General features: G+C 34.3%; 1 protein-coding gene across 1 annotated transcript in view; it reads left to right on the plus strand.

Annotated features, from left to right (window-relative positions):
• The window catches only part of NALF1 (NALCN channel auxiliary factor 1), a 433,108-nt gene that overhangs the window by 139,604 nt on the left and 281,565 nt on the right, over window positions 1–11,939 (plus strand). The window lies entirely within an intron of this gene.

Raw genomic sequence — 11,939 nt, forward strand, 5'->3', positions numbered from 1 at the left:
CAACAGTTTAGAGTCCTGATGGACATCAGTGGCAAGTGGTGTCCTTCAGGGGTCCGTATTGGTAACACTGTTATTTAATATCTTCATTAATTAAATAGACAGAAGGATCAAGCACATCCTCAGTACATTTGCAGATAATACCAAGATGAGTGGTGTGGTTGCCACGTCTGAAGGACAGGATGCCATCTAGAGGCACCTCAAAAATTTTGAGAGGTGGGCCCATGGGAATCTGTGAGGTGTAACAAGGCCAATTACAAGATTCTGCACCTGGGTTGGGTCAATCCCCAAGATGAATGATATTGATATCATTGAACAGGGGGATTAACAGATCAAGAGCAGACTGAGAAGGGCTTGGGGATGCTGGTGTCTGAGAGTCTGGACATGAGCTGGCAATGTGAGCTTGCAGTCCAGAAAGCCAACTGTATCCTGGACTGCATCCAAGGCAGCAAAACCAACAGGAAAAGTGATTCTGGCCCTCTACGTCCCTCTCATGACACCGCACCTGTAGTGCTTCATCCAGCTCCGAGATCCTCAGCACAGGATGGATGTTGAGCTGTTGGAGTGACTCCAGAGTAGTGCCACCAAGATGATTAGAGGGATGAAACACCTCTTGTACAAGGAAAGGCTGAGAAATTTGTGTTTGCGCATCCTGGAAAAGAGAAGGCACTGGGGTAACCTAATTGCAATTTTCTGGTACCTGAAGACAGCATACAAGAAAGACAGAAGGATTTTTTACAAGACAGTGTAGTGAGAGGGCAAGTGGGAAGGGTTTCAAACTGGAAAAGAGTAGGTTTGAATACATATTAGGAACAAAGTCTTGACTATGAGGGTGGTGAGACACAGGTTGGAACATGTTGCCCAGAGAAGTTGTGGACTCACCAATACTAGAAGTGTTTAAGGTGAGCTTGGACGAAACTCTGAGAACCTGGTCTAATGTAAGGTGTATCTGCCTATGTGGGAGGGCTAGAACTAGATGATATTCAAGGTCCCTTCCAACTGATTGATTTTATGTATTTATTTTATAGTATACTTCCAGAAAGATGTGTTCCTTGAAAAGGCAATATAAAGATATTTCTCAAAGCAGTCTGTCACTACATGCAGACAAAAAGGATCTAAATCCTGCCACTACCTACAAAAATCTTCCCATCAAATAATTCTATTGCTTCGTTTCACTCATTATGCAAGCTGTAATTTTAATTATGCTTGAACCGATTAAAAAGTTGCAGAAGTAAGAAGGTGATTGTCCTGATTAGTTTGGGAAAAATTTCTAGTTTCTCACTTCAATTTATAAAGATTAAAATCTATGTATTTATGTGTTTAGATTTATTTTCATAGTCTTCATTTTATTTGGAAATGAAGGTCCATATGGTTCTGCATAAGCTGAACTGCTGCATGTTCATTGCAGCATTTACTAAAACTTCAGAGTATCAATGCTTTTGACATCTCTTTTTGATTTCTTTTCTTTCTCTTGACCCAGTCTGCTTAAAAAATATTTCCTGCAGAGAGATTCTTCCACAATTTGGTGTTCAATGGTATGAAAGCCAGCCACAGTGACTGTAACACGTAAGGAAATATTAAATAACTTAATGACACTTATTGTGCTCTACCCTAGAGAAACAACTGAATCAGCAAATACGCTGAGAACACAGAACAGGCAGTTTCACTTTGGAAAAATAGACAAAGAGAAGAGTGGGAATGAGGTGGGCAAATCTAGTTTGCTTCTAAATAGTGTTACTATTCTTGTGTTAGTGTAGAATTACCTGAGAAAAATAGAAAGTACCAGCAGGACTGACTGAAGGTGACTTTCAGGGGCAAATGTCAGTTGTTGACTGAGTAATCTGAAATATTGCAGACTAGTAATTTATTCAGATTGACTGAATTTATATCAGTTCAGTACATTTAATTTTTAAAAAAAAGGCTAGGATCATAAATATGCTGATCCTATAAACATTGTGGTGGGTAGAGAAGTGTCTATGCTGAAGAATATTTTGCTACCTTTGTAAAATTTCTTCCAGCTGTGACCAAATGGAGAAATTCTAGTTTGCATATGTTCAGTGGCAGTTTTTGGACCCCAACTAGCTGATATCTCCCAGAAGACTGGCCTAGTAATCTAAAATACATGTGCATAATCTGCCCTATGATTTCAGTAATACTTTGTTCAGACAAAGCAGGATTGAACACATCTGTAAAGTGTTCAATTTTTCAAATTAGGAGTTAGGTACCTTGAGTTTGTTACCCAGTGTTGAAAGAAGTCTTTTACTTCAATATGTCTCTTTTGTCAAGGCAGATCTTCACTGAAATCTAACCTCATTGAATCTTTTCCTTTACATGTGCAAAGGAAAAGGAGGCACTCTTTTCAAACACTGTGTTGTACAGGTAATCTACAATTATCTGTACGATGTTGTACAAGTACTCTAAAATCCTGCCAGAAAAGACTAATTGTACCTTGAGATTAGGTACGAAATACGCAATAAATATAAGTCCCTATATTAAGCAACTTCCAAGAAAGAAAGTACTGGATACTCATTTAATGAGCATTGTGTATAGTAGAGTCTTTATTGTAGAAAAAGTTGTATACAACCATAATATACATGTACAAAAGATCATTTTTCATGTTGCTCTTTCCTGGCTCAATGGGGGGCATGACTTTCAACTTGAACAAAACTTAGTATGTTTTTCAGATCAGAAATATATTGTCAAGTATAGCCTTCAAGATTGTGTATTGTATCTCTTCAAATTTAATAAAATGCATTATATTGCCTTGAAAATAGATTGCAAATTGTATAGACAAGAGTATGTGAACATGCACGATACCAGTTTTTAAACAGATTTGGACAAACTTACATATTATATGTTATTTTGTCATGTATTTTTAAAACGTTGCTGTATTTCTGCCTCAATTGTCTTTTGATTAGTTGTCCAAGACAATGTAATGTAGATTAATTATATATTATTAATTACATAGTATTTCTCTATATTAATGACAGATTATTCCATACTTAACATATATTTTTAAAACATGAGTATCTGAATGACTCCTACTTGATCTTAGTCAAGACTGGAAGATGGGATCAAAAATTCATTATGGTAATTTCTGGGTTACAACAAAATGTATGGCAAGGAAAGATGAAAATCACCTTTCCTGAAAAATTATCTGTTTGTGTATTATTTTCCCACAGACTTAATGAAAAAATCTCATGAAAAGTGCAGCTTTTTCCAAGCAGCAAAATTTTTCAAGGAGCTCCATAGTTTTTCTTTAAGTGTTTTGTTCAGGTATCTCTGTAAAAGAACAAATATCATTACAAAGTATAAAAATGCACCTTGGAGCATCAGTCCTGTTTTTGCTAACATTTCATCATCTGAAATACAGTATATACTGCATCGTTAATGCTTGCTTTCTAATCCACTTATAAGTATTTTATGCAGGAAATGAAATACTGGAACATTAAGAAATGAGGAAAACACATGATACCAGGGGAGCTTGGAAAAGCAGTAAAAATGAATTCTGGCAAAAAAATTAATAAGCATATTGTTAGAATAGGTAATTTCTTTTCATCTGTCATTACTCTGAGAAAGAGATAAATGCAGTGTTGAGAATATCAGTCAAAGTGTTCACATCCACAGAGGACGTGAAAAGAAAATGAATTTATAATTACCTGTATAATATGTAGGAGCATTATGAATAATGAGTCATACAAAATGCGTATGGACTGGGAATGTGCATAGACACCCAGATAAATTTCAGCTCATAATCTCAGTACCTGTCTGTCTGGATATACTATAGTTGAAAGATGATATAAGACATTCTCTCTGACAAATTAGTATCATAAATAATCATACTTCAATGTTACCTTCTAGAAACAAAATTATGCATGAATTTGAGAAAGCCCTCTAACAATTGCTTCAATGGCTTGAAGATAGGGCAAATGGCTTCGCTACACTAGGGGTAAATTTTAAACTGTTATTATGCATTTTGTATGCTAGCCAAGTGGAGAGCTATGATTTGGAGTCATTAAATAAATTCAGACTGTTTTGAAATTTCCTGAAATAAAATCTCTTATTTGTTTGTTTGTTTTGGTCTTTGTTTCTCGTCAAACTCTTAGAACAGGAGGAACCATCAATTCTCAAGGAGTTATTAGTGAGAAGTTATTTATGTCATCTTCTCCAGGTAGAGCAGGTGCTTTGAATTTCTAGGTGTAGTCACTGAAGAGAGGTGACTTTCTTTGGGGTTGGGATTCACAGCATCACACACATGCTTCAATACATTGCCTGCTTTGAAGGCATCTACCACCTTTGGCTGGCTGTATGGAGAGCTTGCTACTTTAATAAAGTGCTTACATATAGGTGGAGTAGGATGGATTTAAGTTTGCCCCTTACAAAATTCTCCATCTTTTCTACATATTTCAAGTTTCAGAGTTTTATTTCCTTCCCTACAATTTGTAGGTAAGGTAACAAGACAGACTAAGTAATCAAGTTGATTCTGTAACCAGGTTTTTAAATAGCAATAGCTGGCTGTACTAGGATCTTATACTCTTAAGTTTATTTTCCCACCATTTGTGTTTGGTTGCTCTCGCTTCCTACGCAGTAGTATCAGTCTTCTGAGTAGTCCCATGATTTTAAACTAAATAGACATGAAAATAAAAGTAAAGGGGGTTTTGAATTTGTCCTGCCTATCTAGAAATTTTAATTTTAGAATATGGCAAGAATCTGTAGTTAAAAACTTCTTGTTTACTTTATCTTCACTAATGATCAAAACAAAGCTGCTTTCATTGTAGGTTCTTAGAATATACCAGACAAGCATAAAGGTGATTTTTTATTTTGAAAGTTTTAGGGTGTTCCTTTTGAGGAGACCAGGTCTTTGAATTTCATAGATGCAATTATTCAATGTGGCTTTTTGGTAGCTGCTGGTTGTGTTTCCCTGCATTCTGTGGGAGACCTTACCTACTTCCAATGTATTGGCACTTGTACACCCATGCATTTCTTCTGCACCAATTGCTGGCAGTCAGGAGAAATTCATTCAGACCTAATGAGGTCTTATTCTCTGAATTTATAGTGATTACTTCAAATGAGATCAACCTTCATATAACTAATGCCCCCTGCCCCACTCCCAAGTCATACCACTTTAGTATATTTTAGGTCTATCAAATGATGTTTCATGAATTGGTAGGTAAAAGAATGCATATTAAATTGAGCAAGAATGAATGGATTTAGGGTTGAGGGTGGAAAGGCTGATGGATTTGGCAAGGAATTTACTTAGGTAAAGTCAGGTGGGTTGGCAGTAAGCAGAAACATATTTTATTTTTTGGCAGTAAAACTGTTATGCTCAGGGAATATCATATGTCTTGTTGACTGAGGTGGAAAATTTTGGAGAGATCCTCTTGTAAAACTTCTGGAATTATATCACAGCCTTTGTCAAGATGTAAATAATTCAGTATTGCAAAGTCATCCAGAGAACAGTCAGGAAAAGAATGCAGGGATTTTTTGACATTGATGCTTCTCTTATATTCAGGAAAAACTAGTTCCTTGATCCCTTTTATATAAGCACTGGGATTGTGCTAACCAATGGAATGCTGGTTTTAATCCATAAAACGAAACGTTATGCAAGTTAGAAAGAAATCTGTGTCATTAATCTCTATAAAACAAAACAAAAAATAATTCAAACCTAAACAACCCCGACTCCCCCAAAAAAGAAACAGAGAGAAAGAAAAAGAAAAAAGGAAAAGGGAAATGAAAAGAGAGAAGGAAAGAGAATGAGGAAAGAAGGGAGAGAAAGAGAAAGAGAAAGAGAAAGAGAAAGAGAAAGAGAAAGAGAAAGAGAAAGAGAAAGAGAAAGAGAAAGAGAAAGAGAAAGAGAAAGAGAAAGAGAAGCATTTGACTTACTGAAATGGCCTCACATTGCCTTCACTTTTCATTGATCTCTTTAATACAAAGAGTATCACTAAATCTTACCTCTTCAGTCTGTTCTTTCCTCACTTTTGTTTGAAAACAATGTTTTAAGCAATTTTTAGAAGTTTAATTATTAAAGTTGAAACAGTTTAATCACTCTTTCATCACAACTAATATGATTCACATTTGGACATTTTTTTATTTAAACACTATATTATTATGTGTGGGTAGAATTAGCATCAAGACTAACTTTTGTGAATGAATTATTTCACAATAAATGTGTGTTTAAAATAGATTTGATTTGGGGTTTATTTTGATACCTCTAATGGAGATATATAAAATACTTTTATCTTTAATTATTTTAACTTCTTTTTTTTTGTAATTGTGGAGAGATTAGTGATTTTGATTTTTCTGGAATGCTTAACATTTATTTTGCATTTGATTAACCTGTTGTTAAGACATTTGATGTTCAACACAATTGTATTTAATGTCAACATGCAATTTGTGTAGATATGGTGATATAGCACGTATCTTTGAGATGTATACTTTCTACTCTGAGCAAGAATTTAATGTTCTGTACACCCAAAACCAGCTGAGATCCTCTGATAAGAATAGTCTAAATACACTCTCTGGGAGTATACAATTATATATGCATACATATATTTTTATTTATAAATAGTTGTGGTACCCTGTTCACTAGTGACCTGTGTGTATTTTCCATCTGTGTGTTTGTGGGTGAGTGTGTGAACAGTGGTATATTTTTATGAGTATTTTTTTTTCCTCTGGAAAAAAGTGTACACAACAACATATAGCTATACCCACATGCACTGCATACACAGGAAGTGTTATGTTCCCATTTTTTAAATGGAAATACTTATTATTTAGTAGAAATTAAGTTTTCGAATAGAATAAGGAGCACTGTTGGCATTAAATGGGATTTTTTTTATTTGTACATGCAAAGAAATCTCTCTAGTTAATCATAATTATTTTTAAGCTTCTTGTACAGATGCTGCAAAATATTCAGGGTATGTACTGCATCAACTTTGAGAATGATTCTATTTTTCTGTTTTAAAAATAATTTTTCATGTGTATTGGGTCTAGGTTTGGTACATGGTCTTTCAAAGCTTGTTTTCCCCAGGCTGCAGTTAATGAGACAGCATAAATAGTGTCTTGATGTAAGCCTTAAAAATGTTGGTTTATACTAACAAGCCTGGTCAGAAATGCTCAGTTAGACTATTTTTTCTGTAACAAAAAGTGTTTTATATGCAGACATGAAACATTTAGAATCTTTCATATAGTGATGCCTTCCTTTATTTTTAAATTTTTCCTTTTAAGAATAGTGAATTTTCATTTTGCAGTCATATCTGACACAGTAAATGAAATGAAATATAATTTGTCTGTGCCTGCTGTGTCGCAGTCATATTTCTTCCTGATTGCAATGATTTCAGTCTTGTGATGCACCAAAATGCTGTCTAGTCAACTTTATTTTCTTCAAAGAGACTACAGTGTTGTGAAACCATTAGACACATAAATTTCAGAAAATTAATTGGGAATTCAGCTTTGCTCAGAGGCTGACAAGCAGAGAAAAGATTGTGCATGGTGATATTGTTCAAATGCTGCTATGAAGAAAAAAGTGTACAGGTTTCCTAAAGAGCTCAAATTTAAATTGTAAGCAAGCAAGCAATTTGTTATGATGTAAAATGCACAAACAAAATCTTGTAAATGATAAATGCTGAAATATATTTTCTTCTTAATAAGCTAACTTCAGTAGGTTGGTTTTAAAAAAATCACTTCTGTTGTAAAAAACAAATATATGTATTTTAGTACAAACTAAATAGTTTTTAAGAACATCTTCTGTATTTCTTAATTGCCATGGAAGTTCAGTGAAACATTCTTGCAAACAAAAAAAGGAGTAACTGAATGAAAAGGTCTGAAACTCAAAATGAAAACCCATTATTTTCAGATTTAATTTTTTAGTTTTTTTCCACCTCTTTCAGTCCCTGGTCAGGGAAGTAGAACTCCTATGGATTTCTTGGATTGCAAACTCTCAAGTCTATAATTTAAATTTGGGGTTTAAATTTAAGGCTATGTTTTCTTTCTCTTGAAAGGAAAAGCTGCAAAGCTATAAATATGCTGTTAGCTCCGCTATATCTCTCACAACAAAAGCTTCACCTGAAAATACCTCTATCTTTTCTATGATTCAGTAAAATAATTAAATATCAATATTTATAGATTGCTACAATGTTTGCTAAATGAAAACTGACATATGTAGCAGTAGCTTTTCAAAATAAAATATTTGAAAACTATGACTGCATGTCTTATGGTTTTACTGCTATTCTTTACAAGAATTACAGTAACACATGGCTCACCAAGGAGATGCTGAACTGGACTGACAGCTCCCATCCAACACACCTTTACATCCATCTGTTTTCAGATAAATTCTTATTTTTGTGTTTGATGCTTAGGAAGTGAATAAAAATGAGGCTGGAAAAAAACAAAAAAAAAAAGTTTAATCTTTTTGAACAGCTACTACAAGAAGGTACATAATACAGTCTTTGAGCTGCATCTTTTTCTGCATTCAAGTGTTGAGTGGAAAGCTGGGGAAAACACATAAGGTGCAGTGAAGAGAGATAAATATTGTTTTAACTCAAGTACTGAAGTTAAAATATGACTTAAGTCAAAATTGGTCCTGCTATGATGCGGTTACTTCATGACACATTTCTTCTGCATCACCTTTCCCTGCTCGGATCTGTTTCTGCAAGACCTTGCACACATGAGTGATCTCGCTAAACATGACAGGATGGCTGGAAGAACTTGGCAGACCTGGAGCCAATACATGCCACAAATCCCCGGCACTGCAGTGAAACCAGCTGGGTGTCAGGGGACATTCGTGGTTCAGACCTTAAAGCCTCATTCTATCTTGCTTTCACACTGTTCTATGTGTTTTAAATTATATTCTGTCACTCTCAAAACCCATGAACATTGCTTTCCTCTATACCTACTTCTGCTTTCTTGATCTGTCTCCTTTCTTTCTTTGGAGGAATAAAAAATAGAAAAAAATACCCTGATTACAGTATCTGATACAATCTATATAGCAAATAATGTGGTAAAGGAAATTGTAATTTCTGTGTAGTAATGGGAATTAATTGTGCTGGGAAGTCTGAAGGGCTTAATCTTAAACCATTCCCAGCATGGCTATAATATAATTGTTTAGCAGTGCATGCTCAGTGAGCTTGGTCACTGTCAGGACTTGTTTGGGTGTTGGTAGTAAAGACTAAAGATAATAGCACAGTGTAATTGTCACAGAACTTAAAATATATTATAAATAGAAGCCAATATTGATATAATTTTAACCATTACTAATACAGATGGGAATAGTTGCTACACAGAAATCAGATGTGTGAGATCAGGTCTCTCAAGACTCTCAGCAAGAGGTCCCAAGAAATCTAATAGTAAACAAATGGAAAGAGAAAAAGGCTCAAAAACCATGAAGAAAGCAAGTGATTTTTTGGGGGGATAGGATGAATTCAGAAGACTTGACTTGTTCTCCGATTTTGCTATCTGATCAGTTTTTGATTAATCTCATGCTCAATGACATCTTACATTATGTCAAAGGGAGAAACAAATGATATGTAAATATACAAGACAAAATCTGGGGGCAAGAATTACTTAATTTTCCAAATTGTCTAGTGCAATGAATTGACAAAAAAAGCATTTCTAGTAAGTGTTTCTTTCATTTAATCTTTTCCATATTTTAAATACTTTAGAAGAGATAAAGTGTGGTGTTTGTTTCTTTCTTTTGTGTCAATCAGAACATCTGTTTAAAATCTTTCTGTACTCTGCAGATGATAGTGATTCTGCAGTACCAACAATGCAGGAAGAAATTAACTTGCCCATTCCTATTGCCAAACTGTGATTTTCTTTTATTTTTTCATTTTCATGTGTCATGCTGCTGCAACATTAGTAATTTTACAGCAATTTGCTGAGAATGTGTCTAACATCCCATTTACCTGGTTATGAACCACACCTTGTTCTGCTGGAGTCAATCTTTTAGCTAACAAAACATTTAAGAACTAGGAAAAACAAGTAACATCACAAAGATTTTTGTTTAAACAGTTCTGTAATTTGAAAACACCCTCTTGCTGTACAAAAAAATCTTTCTTTGCTAACTTTCAGTGACATTTCACTTTTTTCCTCCCCCTGTATTAGGAGTGGACTTTGTGGGTCATATTTTCCTTCATTAGATGTTCTACAAATATTTTTAGAATAGGTTTCTTAATCAGTCACTTTGGGGGATATTGGCAGAAAAACATAAGTACAAATATAAAACTATTAGAGGCAGAGAGTGAAAATAGTGAAATAAATTCAACCTCCTTTTTAGAGGCAATTATTCAATTTTTATGTTGCACAGAACTTCTGCCATGCTTGCTGAGAAGTATTTTATATTGTGGTTTTTTATGGTTATGCAAAAAACAACTTTAGCATTTGCATACCCTTCTGGAATAAACATTGACTGATTTTTAGGAGTCAAAGTATCTCCTGGTTTTGGGTGATAGCCATGGTTGCATAAGTTTTGGAGGTTTTTTTGTGCATCTTCTTTTATTCTAGAAAAATGCTGACATTAATTTAATGAAAGTCTTTGCATTATTCTTCAAGCACTTTTCCCTCCTCTACCTGGTCAGTAACCCAAAAGACACATCTTTTTCAGGAAAAAAAGTAATGGTCTTATCTTACATAAACTAATGCAAAAGTGACATCTCAATCACATTAAGAAATTGTTTTCATATTTGTTCAGCAGTAAAAATGAAAAGCTATGGAAGGGTTAAAATTACTTTTATGTTTTTGCCTTAATTCCACTCCTTAAGACAAGGCTACAGATCATGCTATTTTTGTTAGAGCTGCTCCTTTGGTCTAATTTGAACACTGGTGACTAGAAATTGTGAATCTAGGGCAACAGCAGCAGCAGCACCCCAGGGAAAAAAAAGTAAAAATAAAAAATATATTAAAAAAACCCAAAACAAACAACCCCAAAACACAATGAAAATCCAAAAAACAAAAGACAACTGCATTAAAAATTCATGTGTTCACTGTTCATTGTATGCAGAATCTGAATTTTAATAATGATGGAATAGTATTGTAGTGGACTTGGTTGAGTCAGTTTAAGTTAGGAGAACTGCAACACTTTTTCTCTCTTCACTGACTTCAATCTATAATGTGATCATAAACTCACTACCATTATTGTAGACTGTCAATTTTTATGGAGGACAGAGGAAGTATTTTGTATAAAATCAGTGGCTGAAGTTCTTGTAAGTCTTAACCTTTCTTCACACAAGGTTGAAATAGCTGTCTTCTAGTGCCACATTTTCTTGTAGGAATCCCTTTCTGAACATATTTCTTTCTTAATTGCTGCCATCATTTCAGTCATTTATTTCCGTGCTTTTTCTCTTGTATCTCTTTCCTTGAACATAAAATTAGGCTTTTTGAAAACTAGATAGGATCCTTCAGTATATTTTATTTCCCTTTCCATCCCCTTCTCCAGAAAATTATTCTCATTGCACTTTAATCTTTGCATTTGTTATGGTGAGAAAAAGAGTTAGAACTTACAAGCCAATGGGAAAAATAAAATCTATGTATACTGGCAACGCATGAACATTATCCTTTACTTCCTACATCACTATTCATGAGATTGTAGGATAATTTAAACCATCACACCAGTGAAAATTTTATAGATTGTGTAATATTTTGCTCAGTCCATAGTGAATTTTGATGCTGCTGAACCCTTTTGCTATTCAACTGTGCATGCATGCAGAGAGTGCAGAAGTCAAGAACTGTGTTTTCTTGCTACTTCACAAAGTCCCTTTGTAATAATTTGGTCTTTTGCATGAACAATTCTGCAGTATGTAGAATTGCTTTCATTTTTTTTTACACATTGGCCATAGAGTTTAAAACAGTGTATATATATAAATGGGGAAAAAATAACACGTTGGTATGAGTATGGGAATCTTTGCTCCATTTATATATGCACTGCATAAACAGCTTTTAAATATGCTATT

Source organism: Passer domesticus, chromosome 2 (assembly GCF_036417665.1).
Source record: "Passer domesticus isolate bPasDom1 chromosome 2, bPasDom1.hap1, whole genome shotgun sequence".
Taxonomy (NCBI): domain Eukaryota; kingdom Metazoa; phylum Chordata; class Aves; order Passeriformes; family Passeridae; genus Passer; species Passer domesticus.